General features: G+C 37.1%; 1 protein-coding gene across 5 annotated transcripts in view; it reads left to right on the forward strand.

Annotated features, from left to right (window-relative positions):
• LOC139973313 (kelch-like protein 38) overlaps positions 1-21,215 on the forward strand; it is a 79,392-nt gene that overhangs the window by 13,848 nt on the left and 44,329 nt on the right. Inside the window, exons 2-4 of one of the 5 annotated variants that reach the window (XM_071979907.1) lie at positions 2,184-2,290; positions 11,376-11,702; positions 13,642-13,884. The gene's annotated coding sequence lies outside the window, so the exon portion shown is untranslated. The other 4 variants (XM_071979906.1, XM_071979909.1, XM_071979908.1 and 1 more) reach the window with 4 other exon arrangements.

The following is a 21,215-nucleotide window of genomic DNA, read 5'->3' on the forward strand; positions in this document are numbered from 1 at the left end:
TTGCTTCCCAGCTACTGTATGTCATTTTCAAGTGGACAAGTTTCTGCAAAGGAAATTAACAGAAAGGAATTTGGACATGATTGCATGCACAAATCGGATGGGAGCTAGACTAAATAGTAATTTCAAACTGTTTGCAAGGAATTAGCTTGTGAAAGAAGTTGAGTCTGAACATTGTCGTTTGTTCCCCCAATAGAAGGAAAGGGGTGGCAGTATTGTTAATTCACAATTATAGCTGCGAATTGAGGGAGATGAATAATGGCTAATCTATTAGTGTGAGTTTTGGTAAAATGTTAGTCTTGATAAGTCAAAAGTTTAAAAAGGGAAAGAGAAAAATTAGAGCACAAGTATATAATGATTCTTACGGTGTCTATTGAGGTTTTTTATTTAAAGATATTCCCCTTTAAAACTATACTAACTCTTAAGGAATGCTTCCCCTAAGACTAAAGAGACGATGTCTGTCTGCTGCTCATTGCGACCCTCAATGTTAATGTTAAACCAAGGTTTTATAAAAATCTAATAACTCAGCTCAAAAATATTCTTTTTTATCTTTATAAAAACAGAGCATCCTGGCATGACCTTCAAATTGATTTGTCCTTGACAAAATTTGTAATGTACGTGTAAACATGTATGTCATTTGAGGCCATAAACGTGTTAAATGTTTCCATGTTGTGTTTGGTCTTGTATCTGAGGAACTGGCCTACAGTAATGGTCTGCAGTGTTATTAAACTAAATACTGTAGTCTACAGTCACTTCAATTGATGAACATCATTTTGCTTCAAAAGGTCATTTTGCTGTGTTTTCATGGTCTGCAATATATTAAATTTAGTTTTGTGCCTAAAGTCATGCTTCAAGGAAACTCCTTAAATTAAAACATGGGATATGTTAACAGTGCACATCTGTGACAAATGTACAGCTTCTATGTACATGTGTTATAGTAGTATTGATTGAGAGAATGTGTGCTTGTACATTACCCAGTGTGTTTATATATACTTCATGTGAGTACAAAGGAGTCATACTTGATCTCATTAAGTGCTTCATGAGGTATCTGCGTTAAATAATTGGGTCAAGTATAAAGGTGACATTGTTCATCAGCTGTGTTTCTTTTTGTTGTAATAGTATTGAAAAGGAAGTGATCAATATTTTAATTTGAACAGTTCACAACGCTACTTTTGTTTTGTTATGGCAGGAAAAATGTATGTATGTGGAAACAACCATAGGAGCGAGTCATTTCTGTTTGTTTTTGTGCTAAGTGAATGGACCTTGACTCATTCATATCATCAGGAATCTATATATATCGGCTAAATTCGACGGTTGGGCGAATTCCCCATTGATTTGCACACTAAAATAAAACATTAATTCCTCATATATACTCCCTAACCTCTGACCCTAAAACTAATCAAACCCTAGTTTTAGACAGTGGAGAACAAGAGAAGACTATTTGCGACAGTATAATTATGCCTAGAAATGGTAGTAAAAACGTTAAGGCGAAACAACTTTTTTTGCCTTAGCTTCAAATTTCCACTCTCCTATTGTTCAATTTCGCCCTAGCGCCAAATTTAGTAAAATATATATATATATACTGTAATATCCTAAGAAAATGTGTGAAACTTTATAATAAAATATAGCTAATCTAAATTAATTTTGTGACAGAGAAGCTTAGTGGAGTGTAATATTTATGAGAACTGCTTGGTTTGTCGTGTTATTATTAAATGTAATCGCTGACCACTGTGGTGTGTTATAATCCAATTCGTTCCAAGCTCTGGCTGATGTCATTAAAAAAAAAAATGGAATTCACACCGTGAGCAACCTCTCAATGGATACAATTCTTCAGAAGCCAAATTGTTCTGATTTCTGAAGTTGAGCTCTAATAATGCAACATCAACACAACATGTTTGTAAGATCTTGACATGGAAACTGTTTCAAATGAGGTGTCTGGTAGGTTTTTATTACCCTTGGGATACCCGAAACTTCATACTGCGTATAGTTGCGTCTCCAGAAGTATCAGTATATAGTTGAATCATTTATACACGGAATGCCGTAGCTAATATTTCAGCTTGTTGTAATTGTATTCCTGTAGGGATCCTTCAATTTAAATATTTTACATTATCGGTCCCGAATATTTTGAGATTTTCTCTATAATCTAATCGATTGAGCCTTCTTCTTTTTTTTTGTCTTCAATGCAGAAACGATTAGAGAAGATCTGGAAGATGGCTGTCAAATGACCAAGTTTTCTATGACTGTATGTCTACAACTAGGCACGTGATCAAGATTACAGCAAGTCATCATAGAGGTGAGGCTTTTACTCATGATGCTCCCCCCATACTCCCTAGGGAAGGGGATGTCAGTTAATTTTTCGGGGGGGGGTGGTCAGATCAGACAGAGAAACATTGCTTTAAATGAAGGGCCAGAGAACTGTAGAGAGCCAATTTGAACTATAGCTAGATTGAGTTACAGGGATGCATGGTAGGGTGCTCAAGCCTAAGTAGTCATTAAGGGCGTGCATACCTGAATACAAGACTGTTCATGGATGAATTTGTTTTTTTTGGGCTGTGCCCAAATCTGGGCCAGATTTATGGGTGACCTGTTGAGAAACCCTGCCCCATAGGTACTGTAGTTCATTCCTTGGTCTGTCACTTGGATTGAAGAAGTTGCTGAGAAGTTACTGTATTGGTACAGTAAATGTTTGTCCCATAATGGTTAATATAAAATTAGCAGCTCTAGGGGATAGGTAGTTAAGGGGGGGGGAGGGGAGGAGAGTATTGAGGGGACATTTTCATATTCAAATCTGTTTTGGAAATCAAATGTAGGTACAAATTTCGGATATTGTGTTCATGTTCATGAAATGCAAGTTCTTTCATACGTTCTCCCTTCTCTGGTATTTTCCACAAAATCCTTGATATATACAGTATCCCCCCTTAGATGATGTTGGCCTCCAGCTCCTACTGTATGCCATCCAATTATGTCTGCCCTTTAAGTGCTTCACACTCACATAACAGCATGGACATGTTTGAATTAACATGCTAGTCTTGTCATGTATATACTATGGTGAGTGACTTTATTGACGTACCGTCCATTTTTATGCTAAAGATTCACATTATTTCTACTATCATGTATTGCATTCAACTCAAGAGCTACAGACTTACAGTATTCAGTTCTTCTGAGCTCAGTACATTCCGTACACAGTAAATTCCATACCCACATTCTGTAATTGAACCAGATGGGAAAAGGTGTCCCAGCTACAGTACTGAACAATCCTTGCTTTCAATGCTGCATAAATAGTGATTTAAAAGTCTGTTGCTATGGCAACAACAAAAACAAATGAGGGTAGGAAGAGAAAGTCTCATGCATTTTCAACTATGTATATAATGTTAAGAGTTCGGTTTATAGGGATGTGTCGCTTAGTTCAAGCAAAATATGAAGTGAGCAAGTTTGGAAGGGTGGAGTGATCGTTAAGTCAGATGTGTTCAAGAGAGTTAGAGAGCTGTATACTCATTCATGGCTGAGACACAGACGTTGTGATGAGGCAGATTGCTTCCTTTATAATCAGAGAAGTACTTGAAGGTTATCCTTAGGTGGAATTAAAACTCAGGTGGACGCGATGAGAAGAGCACACTTCCTTATAACAGTTCTGTATCTAGGCCTATACTGTAGATTTCTCAGACTGGGAAATTGAAGAACAATTTAATTTAATAACGAGTACAGCATATATACATGTGAAAAATAATATTTGTATTTCTTAGACGCAATGTTTCTATCAGCTTTAAAAGTGATTATGTGCATTTCGAAAAAGGAAATAAATTTATGTTTGATGTTATGTTTTTCATTATTGTCATTGTATTATACAGGTGTTGTTCATGGATGAAAATTGATGACTGAAAATGACTGTGATAGTTTTTATGTATTTCCTTTTTCGAAACGCAAGGAAACACTTCAAACGGAAAGAGATCAATAATTGAAACACATTATTTGCTGATTTTGTTTTGATTCAAGAATTGGGTCAGGGACTGTAAAGTTATAGAGTGCATTCACTCAGCTATAATAATATTGTAATCACAGGTTAATTATATACTCAGTGCCAGCACAGGCTCTTCTATCATTAATTAAAGGTAATGTTGTATGCCATGTAGGAGAAGGGGGGCAGGAGCAAATTTTTTTTTATAATATAGCTAGTAATTTCAACATAGAAAATGCTTAGATGCAATTAACTGACAAGGCCTGGGAAGTGTCATTTCCAATGATCTCGGTGGAATTTTTGGCAAAAATTTTCTTGTACGCTTCACACCAACTCATGGTGGCGCTGTGCTTAGATAGTTTGCCTACAGGCTTCGCCCCTCCCTTGGCATATTCCTCGCTATGCGCCTGGGGGGAGGGATAGAATTGATGTTATACAGTACATAATCAGTTATGGTGTACAGTGCTTTATCTTTTTGTACGCAACTGTGTGCACAGGCACTTCTATCATTAATAAGAGGTAATATACGGTAGTATGCCAAGTAGGAGGAAAAAGAAAAAAAAAAAAAAAAAAACATATTTGAGGTTTTACAGTACTACGTAATCAGTTATGATGTACAGTGCTGTATTAATCCCTTTGTACGCAACTATGTGCATATACTGTTTGTACAGAAGAATTGGTCTGATGTTATTATCAAGCTGCTACGTAAAGTGGACAGATTATTATAGAAAATGTAACTTAGCAATTTTTTTTTTACACAGAATCTTGCCAGTTTGTATGTACTGTAAACCTCAACGTTAAATTATTCCCTGAACTGGGAGAAATTTTCATCTTTCTTTTCTTTACCTGTCTCCAACCTACATGCACTTTATAGTCTACCTAAACTACTGGGCCACCGTCCCCCCCCCCCCATCCCACTTTCGGGACATCACCTCTTCCAGCTTCCAGACTTACCATTAAAAAAAAGAAAATTGTGATTTTCTGCGGACTTTTTGTCTGCACGGTAATGAAAGATGTATTGTTTAGATTAATCCTAGAGAGCTCTACAGTTTTAACTAAAATGTCTGTTGTAGATTACAATAAGTTCACTTCTGTACAACCCTTGTTATCTGATAACCCGGTCAACAATTTCCTGTGTGGAACAGTTTAAATGTAAGATAGGGTTGGTACAACAGATTTCATGGGGTTGTGGATCTGAGGTTATATGAGCACTTGAATTGTAATAAATTGATTTTGTTAGGAAATCATGGATGCGTTTATTAGAGGATGGACAAAAAATGATATTCCTTTATTTAAATGTATTGTACTTACTTTGCCGCAGTATTTTCAACACTCCAAAGGATGGTCTAAGCTAGGGGTAAATGGGTTTTTATAACTGATGAGAAAGATTACCATTGTCATGGATATATATCACAATATTTGCATTATAAAAGACGGCTAAAAGAGCCACAAAAGTTTATTTCACAAGATTTCTGATTAATATTGTCAAAGTCACCAATGATGTTACATTTAAACTACATCTAAAAGAACTGAGCACTGTTAAACCAAACACAGCTTGGTCTGATCATGTCTACATAGTGGAATATAAGCATGGTTTTATGTGAAGTACTTTAAATAACTGCCGCACTTACCTGTCTTCACATAATAACTGCACTCTAGCAGTACCAAGTATGTATGTATGTATGTATGTATGTATGTATGTATGTATGTATGTATGTATGTATGTATGTATGTATGTATGTATGTATGTATGTATGTATGTATGTATGTATGTATGTATGTATGTATGCAGTATGTATGTATGTATGTATGTATGTATGCGTGTATGTATGTATGTATGTATGTATGTATGTATGTATGTATGTATGTATGTATGTATGTATGTATGTATGTATATGTGATCTTGACGCAAGCAGGAACTCGCGAAAGAAGCCATGGAGGCTGGTAGACTCGCAAGCTGACCGAAGCCAATCTCGTCTAGCACGTCTGGAAACCTTTTAAGAACCACCTTATCCTGGAATCCTACCCCCCCCCCAGTCTACACGTTACTTCTCATTCTACCATCCACAGTGTCAACATCCAGATATTAGCATAGTTGTTTTATTCTGCCTAGGTTTACCTTTCTGGAAAAATTTTTTTCAGATTCCATTTGATCATTCCATATGATCCATCCATTTTGGAACATTTGTGCAGAATATTAAAAAAATATATAAAAAAATCAATGGTATGCCAACCTGATTGAATGACCCATCCACTGTACTGTATCAACAGCACTGTATCAATTGCCTATCAAATTATGTAATGTAACAATTTAAAACCGTACCACCATTTAATTAACCCACTTTACGGTCATCACTAACTTTCTCATTCCTGTTTTTAGTTTCATCTACTATTTCGATGTGTATTGATGAATAGATTGTATTTCCAATAGTTGGTTTCTTCATATTAAAGTGGTATATATATATGGTTGCTAAAATTGTGAGATAAAACAGTCTTCATACACAGTATTTCTGAATGGTTAGTGCATCTCAGAAACAGCTCATTTAGCTAATTTTGACCCCTCCAGTTAGTCGGTACTGTTTAAATATATCTTTTTTCTCTCATGTTTTTGGAAAAATTAAAGTTTAAAGTTGCTGCTTGATTTTTGGAAAAGTTGTATTTTCATCATATATCATGATTATGTTTGCTTATAATTAGGCCAAAATAGATATACTTTACAACCTAATATTTTGCTTAGTACTATTCCATAGACTGCAGTGTAGTACTTCGTCCTTCAATATAGTCAAATTTTGTTGATATAAACACAAACCAGACAGATTTATATGTATTGACCTATTTCTCCTTTATGCACAAATCTGTAATGTTTAATTATGTAAGTCAGTCAACTCCTACAGTAGTGTGTACAATCCACTTTGTCAAATCATTTTTCAAATTTGACTGCTTCATAATTTACAACATAGATTCCATTTTTCCCACGAGTATTAAACTCGGGCTCAAATGGTGGCGAAAACTCAACAATTAATTGATACGGACTATGAAATTCTATATTGACTTGTCATACAGATCAATATATGTTCTATCACTGTACAGTACGTTGTCGCCTCCCAAGGGTCATCAATTGTATAACAGGCTCCACATATATCTCTGGTAATATGGCCGTTCATGTTGTGAACAAAATCTACAGATTTCCAATTTCCAGTTAGAATGTGAGGAGGTTGATGTGGCCCGGGGGGAGGGGGCGGGGGGTGGGAGAAAGGAGTTGGGCAAACCGGATAAGTGCATGGATGAAGAGTGACCACGCATCATTAACAACCGATGTCATAGACCATCAGGTTTATTAAGGTAATTTTTTTTTTTTTTTTCCATTTGTTCCCATATTTGGGGCCAAATAATTTATGGTAATGGTCACAGCGGAGTGTGTTTTTCCATGATTGTTAATGTGCTTAGTGGGACTAGAAAGGCAAATTTAACACATCTGGACACTGCCGTGATAGGATGAGAACAGAGCTAAGGATACGGATTGAATGAATCTTGCAGTTTAATGCCAACTTATGGATCAGTGATGGAGAAAATTAGAACAGTTGCTACAGAATATTACCAGATGACTGTAGATATTACTGTACAGTAGTAGAGCTAAGAGTGCTCTGGTTATTAGGAGACAGGTAACCTTTCTGCTCAGGAATATCCAAACCAAGTTTAATATTAATAAGTCTTGATAATTGAAATAAAAAAAAACATGAAAACTAAACGATAAACAATTTAAACGAATGGGATATGAGGGTAAATAATGTCCCTGTTATGTTGTGGTGTTTTTTCCAACCTTTTGGTAAAATGAATGTGTGAGTACAATAAGTGTTTTGGTTTGTGTGTGTTGGTGTTAAGTACTGTAGACCAACTTGAAGACATTTTGCAATCGATTGCAATTGAATCATTCGATGCATAGTTTAATAAAGTACCACTGGGGAGCTTCTTTCATCTGGTTTTGTTTTTATATAGAGAAAAAAATGTAAAGTTTAAGGCAAAATAGGTAAAGAATTTTAACACTCTGTGGGTGGAATACCAAGCTCTTGAACTTACGAACGAAAATATCTTCCTTAAATGTAAAGAAAGAGAACTGCTGCTGTGTATTGTGGTCGTCTGAATTTAATCATGGCTTTATCCTGCAAATTTTGCTGGCATAATGTACATATAGAGTAGAATTACAAAAAAAATTGAAAAACAATTGAATAATTAATAAGTTTTCTCTGAACATCAAAAATGACTTAGTAAGGACTTCCAGTGATTCATCATTTTCAAGACAAAATGATGCAAAGAGTCATAAATATGGAGTCACGCTGTCTGTTTCTATGATGGCTGTCAGAAAATTATTCAAGAAAGATGGCTATATATAGACTTGTTATCTTTACAGTATATCATCAGACCATGGATGGGGGGAGGGGGGGAGATGAAACGATGAAAACAGATTGTAAAATTTGAGATAAACTGAAGCAGAGAATTTCAGCATGTTTCAAAGTAAATAATATAATTAGTAAATATATAAAATATATATAATATATAAAATATAGTAAATATTATAATATTTTTAATAATATTAATATATATAAATATAGTATATATATATATAGTATATATATATAGTAATAGTAAATATATATATATATATATAAATAATATAATTAGTAAATAAATAAAATTTAAAGTTTATAATAATAGTTAAGTAAACAGTATAGTAATAGGAAAGTAAATAATATAATTAAATAATATAGCACGGTAATACTATTTCTTTAATTAGGTCAGTTATATTTAAAGCACTTGGTTCTCACTTACCTGTCTCCCCGCACTGTTTTAGCACTCTCGCTAAAGAGTGAATTGGTAACATTTTTATGACTGTGCACCCTCTATGACCCGTTTCTTGAACTTTCTTCCAGTCCCTCCTACACTAATTCTCATTACCACCTACCCAAGATGACTAGACGTGTAATAAAGATGCAAGCAAATCATCAAAATGATTAACAGAGCTATGTACCAGCAAAGATTATTGTCAAGTTTGGTTTAATGTTCAGACATATATGAAATCTCTTTAAAATATGTTTAAAATAAAGTAAGCACCCTCAGTGAATTTTTTTTTGCCTCATTTCCCCAATACCACCACCCCCCTCCCCCCCACTTCCTCCGAGGCCACAAAGTTGACATCCAGATTGAAAATTTGACTTGACCTACAGTATCCTGTTTTAGGTTGGGACCCTGGCGTTGAGAATATAATCTGTACTGTAGGCCCGCCATTTAAAATAATTAAAAACCCAATGCTTCTACTTACAGTAGTACTGGTTGAGCTAAGTACTGTCCTGTAGTCTGTAGTATTTACTGTGTATATAATGTAAGTTAGCAATACACATACAGTATACAGTACACTAGGACATGCCTCACCATGCAGGTACAGTAGTTCACCGAAAGACTGCCTTCCAGTATCTAGTTAACCTGGCTCAGATGAAAATATCTGTAAATGTACATGCTGTATGTGATAGCAAATTGAAAAATAGTAATGTTAAAAATCAAATAAAAAAAAAAGGACATGAATTTCTTATTTTTTTTCCTTACTTATTATTTTTATTTATTTATATATTTTTTAAATTCACATTTTGTAATGTCACATTTGTATGCTGTAGCTTAGCTATAACCACAATTTTCATAGCATGAATCCGATGTGTAACTTGCATTCTGAAACTTCCCAAGTTAATGTTATCAATATTTTATTTAGCATAGCATGAAGTTATTAGATTACTGTACAAAACACCAGAGCTACAGTAATGGCACCACGCAGGGTGATAAGATGCATTGTACATTGTGGGGTACAGTAGGTAGTACTGTATGGTATATAATGTATTGTACAGATGTTAACACTGGGAATGTATACTGGATGTCTTTAATGTGAGTCATCTAGTTAAACTGTACAAACAAATTGCCCTGAAGAAGACCTAACTAATGACCTCATTTCTCAAAGTGAAATTTTGTTTTGGTTCCCTGCATGGGCTTTAGATGTTTACCTTTAGAAGCTTTAGGATATGCATATATCTTCCCACAGAAATCAAAATTCCCTGTAAATTATACCCAAAGTAAGCCAACATTTTATGATATCCCTTGGTGAGATGGTGACCTAACTGTGAGGTCAAGTTAGTGTTGTTGAGATGTGGCAAGAAATCCCCCAAGGGAGCCTGGATGACTAAACTTGACAAGTTGTAAACAGCTACTAGAAATACCTTATGCGATTAAGTTCCATCTGTCCTCATGAGAGACTAAATTAAAACAACCCTGGTGTCAACGTTGTCAGCAATAGCTGTATAAATATTGTTTTGCCAGATGTACAGCATGTAAATTGTGTAAACTTTAGCTGCAAATCTCACAGGGGCAACAGTGGAGAAAAAAGAAAAAAAAAACACTTTTGTCTTCCCAGATCTCAGTAATTAGCTACTCTTTCTTCTTGTAATAAATGTCACCCTTGCACACTGTCCAGTGGAGGGATGGGAGGAAGAAGGATGCCCCATTGTGACCTTTGACCTGTACTGCATATGAGTAAATTAATATGAATAGTGACCCTCATGGGTTTGGTTTGGCAACTTTGATTTCTTGGAAAATAAATTTTGCAAAGGAATAACAAGTTTATTTGACCAGTGCAAAGTTTGCAGGACTGGTTGAACTTGGGCTATGTTCCAGATTGAATTGATATGTAAAGTAACTAGTAATGCTTAGCTAGTTTATGTGAGCTATACAGTCATATTTATGTGCATCTGTTTGTGTTGGATAAACATGCTATATTTTGAGCAGAATTTACTTTGTTTAAATGCTTACCTGTCTCCCCACAACCGTGCTCTATCATGCCTACAGTATAGATTGTAAAGCAGAGTTTAATTGCCCACAGTTTTTTGCTGTCAAACTATGGAAGGTTTACAGAGTTGCTGCATTCAGTGGTCATGCAGGTTTGAAGTTAAGAAGTTAAGAAGTTTGAAGTTAAGAAGTCCCAAGTTTAACCTAAATGATTGATTTATAAAAATATCTCCAGGTAGCAAAGTCAAGCAATATAGTATACAGTTCTTATAAGTTGACAATGTTCAGCTAAGTATATTGTTGTGGTAAGAGGAGTTCAACAAATGGTGTGCGATCTTTGTCATGAAGTTGAGACCTACTCTATAACACACATATATATATATATGCATACATACAAAATTTTCTACTTGTGCATGGTATTAATAATATCTATCCTATTTATTTCTATATCCCCAAATGTGAAATAAACTAAATTTTGTTGTTTTCTGAGCGTTCCCCCTAAATTTTGTAGTAGATGCAATGTGACTGGTTATTAAACGCCAGTTAAGTTCTTTCATTTTATATACTTTTCTTTGCTCCTCACTCACCTGTCTCCTCACAGCCTCAGCACTCTAGAGTGAACTGGTAACCTTTGAACACTGCCCTCTATGGCCGGACACTCCGGCAAACTGGCAAAGCGAGTGAACAGAATTGCCTAATTACTTCGTTCCTGGCTTACCTGTCTCCCCACAACCTTAGCACCTCTTTCTACCGTGCCTAGAATGAACTGATAACCTTTCAACACTGTGCGCCCTCTATTACTGGCTCCTTCGGTCGATGCCCTCCCTTCTCATTCTACCATCCAAAGTGCCAGCATCGTGCGTTTTGTTGTTTTCCGGATTTCCTATGTACAGCGATTTTCGTACGGAATTACTACAATACATATACTGTATGTATACACTTTTAGAATTTTATAAACATTTCCTCTGCAAGGAAACGGACTTGATTACTATTCAAATGATAAGTGATAAATGCAAGATATGAAATGGAAATAATGGTTACGTTGTATAGATCTAAAAATTGTGCATACATTTTAATGTGTCTTAGGAGCTCAGGATGGCTTGAATTGACAACAGATTTTGCAAATTCCCCACATTGGCCCGCACATGTGTATAAAACTAGTGTAATGGTTCAAGCTACAGTAATACCCTTCTCATTTCTTTCCTTCAATCTTTGATTACATGTTAAGTCATGACATTGCCCTTCCCTCCCTCCTTCCTTCATCCTTTAGACTACAATACTCGAATGACCGTAGACTGTTTGTAATGGCTGATCAATATGATGTCACCCTTAAATGTTTGTATTAAATTTATTGATTATAAACATCTTTGATAATTTATACTGTAATGTTGAAGAACAAGACCATAAAGCCCTTCATCCCAACAAGATTTTCATCAGTTTTAAACTTCCCGTCCTTGTCAGTGACCTCGAAATATACATACAGTAAGATTAGACTTCAAAAGCTCTGGGTTTGCAAGATGTTTATTCTACCTAGATCATGGTGCTGATCAGCTGCAACATAATGGAAGTCTGTCCTTATACATTGTTTATCTTTGCTCTAAATGATTAGGCTTGATTTATTTGCTTTATCGTAATGAACCGACAGAATCGTAAACAGGACTGAGGGTCTCGTTAAGGGTAAGCTCTCCTTTCATCGTTGCCCATCTAGTGCTCCACTTTTCGATATTAAGTTTCTGCACTTTTTTTAAATTCCCAAATGAGAGGCAGGTGAAAAAAAGGTCCTATGATTTTGTGGGAAAGGAGAGGGTGTAAGGGAAGGATTAGGGAAGGGGGTGAGAAGAGGGGGATAATAGAAAAGATGGTAATAATGGGAGTTACTATGGTGATGGATGTAGTCAAACTTCGCACTTTTAATCACACTTTATATATAGACAAATAAAGTGACAAACTGTATATGCTAGAAAATTGTTTTAAAAGTGTTTTATGCTTACACTTTCAAGTGTTTTGTGACTGTTTTATTTGGAGTGTTAATTACAGATTTGCATTAATCTTTGTGTTCCAAAGGTTTCAAGGTGACTTGAACTAGAATGAGTACATAGTGTACAGTCCCTATATGTTTATTTTCACATGGCTTTATCTTATTTATATCTGCTGGCTTTCTCCATCTCCTTAAAAGTGAGTGCGATCCCGCCTCTGGACATTTCTACACTGGATGAAATTTTAACTAAACAATCATTGAAGAGAATGAATGTGAAGATGGCCTCTCGATACATTACCAGCCATCTGTAGTGCACAGTTTACTAAGTGCTGCATCAGATTTAACGCACCGCAAAATGCTATAAAATATGGACAATTTGTTATGCAAATGCAAAGATGTTGTATTATACAGTTAGCAGTTTTTCTACACAGGAACCAATAGCACCCTACGCTACAAGAGACAAAATTTACAGACTTCAGAACTGCCATGTGCACAAAATTTGAACACTAAATAACATTCCCTGATATACTGTACAAATTACTTCTGAAAGCCCCCCCCCTGCCCCCTCTGTTATACCTGTAACCTCTATTGCAGGCCAAACTGTAAATGATGAAGTCTGTTGATGTTCATTTGTTTTGACATACATATGTATATTTCATCTGTTCACTCCATAACTGGAAGTAAAAGTCCCTCCCGCCCCCCCGCCCCCCCCCCTCTGTTATACCTGTAACCTCTATTGCAGGCTAAACTGTACATGTATGCAGTCTGTTGATGTACATTCGTTTTGACATGTATACATCCATTCACTCCATTCCTCAATATTTTCCAATCCTCCTCATCGTCTCTGAACACAACCCATTGAGCATACACATGTAAATTAACTCACCAGGCAATCCCCTTCATCGGCCGACAAACAGATCTGAGACACATCACCGGATTGCTATTTCGAGCATGCAGACGTCTTCGTAGTCGTCGAGGGCTTGCCTCTTCTCGTACGTCATCATCCGAGAGACGCTCGCAACCTCTCACCGCAGTCGTGTGTCACATGCTCCTCTCCGTTGCTTCATCGTTGGGACAATTCCAGCTGATTGCAGCAGTGCAGTGCGACTCGGGGATGACAGATCTTGCATGGGTAATATGGCAGCATCTAAATTTGGAGAGTGTTATTGAAACTGTTAGATGGGTGAGGCTACAGTGATGCTGCATAAATATAGCTGGAGACACGTGAAAAGTGTGTGCAAGGCTTGGAGGAGAGAGTAGAGCATTCAGTGTGTATACAATCCACATTAGCTATGCATTTCAGTGTAGGCTTTTAGGGTAGAAAATAGACCAACAGAATTAGACAGTTCGCTGTAGGGGTCTGTGCAACAGGCTCGGCTCATTTTGCCAGAATTGGCAGAATTGATGGATTTTTCTAACATGATTTTCAACACATGACAGTGATTTTTAAAAATATTCCCAGGGATTATCTTTTCCCCTGTTGTCAGGGTAGTGTTATCTCAACAGTCTTGTGTGGATTTACTTGCATGAGGTAAGCATCGTATGATTCATATTTGCATCTAGTATTTAATGAAAATTCTCATTGTGTAAATAGCATCCAACTATTAAACATTTAACAATGATTAACATTGAAATTAGACAACAAGTGTACATAGTTTAGTATGTACACCTGGTTCTAGCTTCCCTCTCTCTCTTTGGAACAGAGATAATACATATATTTGATGACATCCAAGTGGTTTTAAATTCTATGGATTGCTTATTTTGAACTTGGCTTTCTATGTGACTCTTAGGATGACCTCATGCAGTGTGTTTACAGGTGTATAGGCACAAATAGGCACAAAATGTGAAATGTATATCAGGCAGTCATGTATGTACAATACAGCTCTGTATCTTTGTGTCTGTCTACAGTATCTGTTTTTTAACAAGCTTTAAAAAACTGGGAACTGTTGGTTAAATATGAAGTGTTTCACCTATATATTCAGTTCTGCGTGATACTCTAGTTTCGTTTTTGACTGGTTCTAAAGCAAATCGATTGGTTGTAGTAACTGGATTCAAAACATGGCTAAATAGGGATTGCCTTCTACTGTGGATAGCTCAGTTTTGTACGTATATGGTTGGTTACAGTATTTGAAATGCTGATGTCTTCATATAGCTCAGTATATTGTTAGGTTCAGTATTTGAAATGCAGTAGTCTCTGGAGAGCTCAGTATTGTAAGTGTATTGTTGGGTACAGTATTTGAAATGCTGATGTCTTCATATAGCTCAGTTTTGTATGTATATATAGTTGGTTACAGTATTTGAAATGCTGATGTCTTCATATAGCTCAGTATTGTACGTATATGGTTGGTTAGAGTATTTGAATTGCTGATGTCTTCATGTAGCTCAGCGTTGTACGTATATGGTTGGTTACAGTACTTGAAATGCTGATGTCTTCATAGCTCAGTATTGTACGTATATGGTTGGTTAGAGTATTTGAAATGCTGATGTCTTCATATAGCTCAGCATTGTACGTATATGGTTGGTTACAGTATTTGAAATGCTGATGTCTTCATATAGCTCAGCATTGTACGTATATGGTTGGTTACAGTATTTGAAATGCTGATGTCCTTCATATAGCTCAGCATTGTACGTATATATGGTTGGTTACAGTATTTGAAATGCTGATGTCTTCATATAGCTCAGTTTTGTACGTATATATAGTTGGGTACAGTATTTGAAATGCTGATGTCTTCATATAGCTCATTATTTTACGTATATGGTTGGTTACATTATTTGAAATGCTGGTGTCTTCATATAGCTCAGTATTGTACGTATATGGTTGGTTACAGTATTTGAAATGCTGATGTCTTCATATAGCTCAGTATTGTACGTATATGGTTGGTTACAGTATTTGAAATGCTGATGTCTTCATATAGCTCAGCATTGTACGTATATGGTTGGTTACAGTATTTGAAATGCTGATGTCTTCATATAGCTCATTATTTTACGTATATGGTTGGTTACAGTATTTGAAATGCTGATGTCTTCATATAGCTCAGTATTGTACGTATATGGTTGGTTACAGTATTTGAAATGCTGATGTCTTCATATAGCTCAGTATTGTACGTCTATTGTTGGGTACAGTATTTGAAAAGCTGAGGTCTCTGGATTATAGATCATCATTGTGTATATCTGGTGGTCTCTGGATACCTCAGTATTGTACGTCTATTGTTGGGTACAATGTTTGAAATGCTGAGGTCTCCGGATAACTCAGTATTGTACGTCTATTGTTGGGTACAGTGTTTGAAAAGCTGAGGTCTCCAGATAGCTCAGTATTGTACGTATATGGTACGGTACAGTGTTTGAAACGCTGAGATCTCTGGATACCTCAGTATTGTACGACTATTGTTGGGTACAATGTTTGCAACTCTTAGGTCTGTGGATAGCTCAGTACTGTACATATATTGTTGGGTACAGTGATTGTACTGCTGAGGTCTCTGGATACCTCAGTATTGTACAACTATTGTTGGGTACAATGTTTGCAACTCTTAGGTCTGCGGATAGCTCAGTATTGTTGGTAAATAGTCTGGTACAGTATTTTAAATGCTGACCATTTGAAAATCCACCCTATAGTAAGACTGCCTTTCATTTTTAGGCACTGCCTACTTTTTCACGTCTCAAGGTGATTAGTCTGGTACATTAGCCATGTGTTACCTAATCAACTCGCTGAGCCTAGCGAAGGAAAGGAGCATGGAAAAGTTACTTGTACTGCTCAAGTTTACTGTGAGAGCCTAATAAAATACCTGAGGCAGGGAAAGTGTTATGGCAGTGGTATTAAAGGGCACATATACCAATTGACTTCTGGATCACTCACTACTGTATTTATGTGGTTGGGTACAGTACTTGAAATGCTGAGGTCTCCAGATACCTCAGTATTGTAAGTGTATTGTAGAGTACAGTAATTGAAAGGCTCTGGTCTCTGTATATATCATTAGTATGGACACCAGAGTGAGACAATTAAACAAAACGGATTCGTTCTTTTGGAGAACAGGGGAGTACATTCATATAATACTTGTGCGCATAGGTTTTCTTGTTTCTACTCGTAACCTGGCTTGGGTCTCTAGTTACCTTGGTAACCATTCCCAGGCTAGCAACGCTACCACAGGGACCTGGCATTGCTACTGGAGGGCAGAAGGAACTGGACTTTTGAATCACTAGTATGGACACCAGAGTGATAAATAAAAAAAATCGGATTGGTTCTTTTGGAGAACAGGCGAGTACTTTCAAAAAATACTTGTGCGCATAGGTTTTCTTGTTTCTGGAGAGCTCATATTGTACTTATATTGTTGGGTACATTTTTTGAAATGCTGAGGTCTCCAGATACCTCAGTATCGTAAGTCTATTGTAGAGTACAGTAATTGAAAGGCTCTGGTCTCCGTATATATCATTAGTATGGACACCAGAGTGAGACAAACAAAACGGATTCGTTCTTTTGGAGAACAGGGGAGTACATTCATATAATACTTGTGCGCATAGGTTTTCTTGTTTCTACTCGTAACCTGGCTTGGGTCTCTAGTTACCTTGGTAACCATTCCCAGGCTAGCAACGCTACCACAGGGACCTGGCATTGCTACTGGAGGGCAGAAGGAACTGGACTTTTGAATCACTAGTATGGACACCAGAGTGATAAAAAAAAAAATCGGATTGGTTCTTTTGGAGAACAGGCGAGTACTTTCAAAAAATACTTGTGCGCATAGGTTTTCTTCTTTCTGGAGAGCTCATATTGTACTTATATTGTTGGGTACATTTTTTGAAATGCTGAAGTCTCGAGATACCTCAGTATCGTAAGTCTATTGTAGAGTACAGTAATTGAAAGGCTCTGGTCTCCGTATATATCATTAGTATGGACACCAGAGTGAGACAAACAAAACGGATTCGTTCTTTTGGAGAACAGGGGAGTACATTCATATAATACTTGTGCGCATAGGTTTTCTTGTTTCTACTCGTAACCTGGCTTGGGTCTCTAGTTACCTTGGTAACCATTCCCAGGCTAGCAACGCTACCACAGGGACCTGGCATTGCTACTGGAGGGCAGAAGGAACTGGACTTTTGAATCACTAGTATGGACACCAGAGTGATAAAAAAAAAAATCGGATTCGTTCTTTTAAAGAACAGGCGAGTACATTCAAAAAATACTTGTGCGCATAGGTTTTCTTGTCTCTGGAGAGCTCAGTATTGTACGTATATTGTTGGGTACATTTTTTGAAATGCTGAGGTCTCGAGATACCTCAGTATCGTAAGTCTATTGTAGAGTACAGTAATTGAAAGGCTCTGGTCTCCATATATATCATTAGTATGGACACCAGAGTGAGACAAACAAAACGGATTCGTTCTTTTGGAGAACAGGGGAGTACATTCATATAATACTTGTGCGCATAGGGTTTCTTGTTTCTACTCGTAACCTGGCTTGGGTCTCTAGTTACCTTGGTAACCATTCCCAGGCTAGCAACGCTACCACAGCGACCTGGCATTGCTACTGGAGGGCAGAAGGAACTGGACTTTTGAATCACTAGTATGGACACCAGAGTGATAAAAAAAAAAATCGGATTCGTTCTTTTAAAGAACAGGCGAGTACATTCAAAAAATACTTGTGCACATAGGTTTTCTTCTTTCTGGAGAGCTCAGTATTGTACGTATATTGTTGGGTACATTTTTTGAAATGCTGAGGTCTCGAGATACCTCAGTATTGTAAGTCTATTGTAGAGTACAGTAATTGAAAGGCTCTGGTCTCCGTATATATCATTAGTATGGACACCAGAGTGAGACAATTAAACAAAACGGATTCGTTCTTTTGGAGAACAGGGGAGTACATTCATATAATACTTGTGCGCATAGGTTTTCTTGTTTCTACTCGTAACCTGGCTTGGGTCTCTAGTTACCTTGGTAACCATTCCCAGGCTAGCAACGCTACCACAGGGACCTGGCATTGCTACTGGAGGGCAGAAGGAACTGGACTTTTGAATCACTAGTATGGACACCAGAGCGATAAAAAAAAAAATCGGATTCGTTCTTTTAAAGAACAGGCGAGTACATTCAAAAAATACTTGTGCACATAGGTTTTCTTCTTTCTGGAGAGCTCAGTATTGTACGTATATTGTTGGGTACATTTTTTGAAATGCTGAGGTCTCGAGATACCTCAGTATCGTAAGTCTATTGTAGAGTACAGTAATTGAAAGGCTCTGGTCTCCGTATATATCATTAGTATGGACACCAGAGTGAGACAATTAAACAAAACGGATTCGTTCTTTTGGAGAACAGGGGAGTACATTCATATAATACTTGTGCGCATAGGTTTTCTTGTTTCTACTCGTAACCTGGCTTGGGTCTCTAGTTACCTTGGTAACCATTCCCAGGCTAGCAACGCTACCACAGGGACCTGGCATTGCTACTGGAGGGCAGAAGGAACTGGACTTTTGAATCACTAGTATGGACACCAGAGTGATAAAAAAAAAAATCGGATTCGTTCTTTTAAAGAACAGGCGAGTACATTCAAAAAATACTTGTGCGCATAGGTTTTCTTGTCTCTGGAGAGCTCAGTATTGTACGTATATTGTTGGGTACATTTTTTGAAATGCTGAGGTCTCCAGATACCTCAGTATCGTAAGTCTATTGTAGAGTACAATAATTGAAAGGCTCTGGTCTCCGTATATATCATTAGTATGGACACCAGAGTGAGACAATTAAACAAAACGGATTCGTTCTTTTGGAGAACAGGGGAGTACATTCATATAATACTTGTGCGCATAGGTTTTCTTGTTTCTACTCGTAACCTGGCTTGGGTCTCTAGTTACCTTGGTAACCATTCCCAGGCTAGCAACGCTACCACAGGGACCTGGCATTGCTACTGGAGGGCAGAAGGAACTGGACTTTTGAATCACTAGTATGGACACCAGAGTGATAAAAAAAAAAATCGGATTCGTTCTTTTAAAGAACAGGCGAGTACATTCAAAAAATACTTGTGCGCATAGGTTTTCTTGTCTCTGGAGAGCTCAGTATTGTACGTATATTGTTGGGTACATTTTTTGAAATGCTGAGGTCTCGAGATACCTCAGTATCGTAAGTCTATTGTAGAGTACAGTAATTGAAAGGCTCTGGTCTCCATATATATCATTAGTATGGACACCAGAGTGAGACAAACAAAACGGATTCGTTCTTTTGGAGAACAGGGGAGTACATTCATATAATACTTGTGCGCATAGGGTTTCTTGTTTCTACTCGTAACCTGGCTTGGGTCTCTAGTTACCTTGGTAACCATTCCCAGGCTAGCAACGCTACCACAGCGACCTGGCATTGCTACTGGAGGGCAGAAGGAACTGGACTTTTGAATCACTAGTATGGACACCAGAGTGATAAAAAAAAAAATCGGATTCGTTCTTTTAAAGAACAGGCGAGTACATTCAAAAAATACTTGTGCACATAGGTTTTCTTCTTTCTGGAGAGCTCAGTATTGTACGTATATTGTTGGGTACATTTTTTGAAATGCTGAGGTCTCGAGATACCTCAGTATTGTAAGTCTATTGTAGAGTACAGTAATTGAAAGGCTCTGGTCTCCGTATATATCATTAGTATGGACACCAGAGTGAGACAATTAAACAAAACGGATTCGTTCTTTTGGAGAACAGGGGAGTACATTCATATAATACTTGTGCGCATAGGTTTTCTTGTTTCTACTCGTAACCTGGCTTGGGTCTCTAGTTACCTTGGTAACCATTCCCAGGCTAGCAACGCTACCACAGGGACCTGGCATTGCTACTGGAGGGCAGAAGGAACTGGACTTTTGAATCACTAGTATGGACACCAGAGTGATAAAAAAAAAATCGGATTCGTTCTTTTAAAGAACAGGCGAGTACATTCAAAAAATACTTGTGCGCATAGGTTTTCTTGTCTCTGGAGAGCTCAGTATTGTACGTATATTGTTGGGTACATTTTTTGAAATGCTGAGGTCTCCAGATACCTCAGTATCGTAAGTCTATTGTAGAGTACAGTAATTGAAAGGCTCTGGTCTCCGTATATATCATTAGTATGGACACCAGAGTGAGACAAACAAAACGGATTCGTTCTTTTGGAGAACAGGGGAGTACATTCATATAATACTTGTGCGCATAGGTTTTCTTGTTTCTACTCGTAACCTGGCTTGGGTCTCTAGTTACCTTGGTAACCATTCCCAGGCTAGCAACGCTACCACAGGGACCTGGCATTGCTACTGGAGGGCAGAAGGAACTGGACTTTTGAATCACTAGTATGGACACCAGAGTGATAAAGAAAAAAATCGGATTCGTTCTTTTAAAGAACAGGCGAGTACATTCAAAAAATACTTGTGCGCATAGGTTTTCTTGTCTCTGGAGAGCTCAGTATTGTACGTATATTGTTGGGTACATTTTTTGAAATGCTGAGGTCTCGAGATACCTCAGTATCGTAAGTCTA

This window comes from Apostichopus japonicus, chromosome 9 (assembly GCF_037975245.1).
Source record: "Apostichopus japonicus isolate 1M-3 chromosome 9, ASM3797524v1, whole genome shotgun sequence".
Lineage (NCBI taxonomy): Eukaryota > Metazoa > Echinodermata > Holothuroidea > Aspidochirotida > Stichopodidae > Apostichopus > Apostichopus japonicus.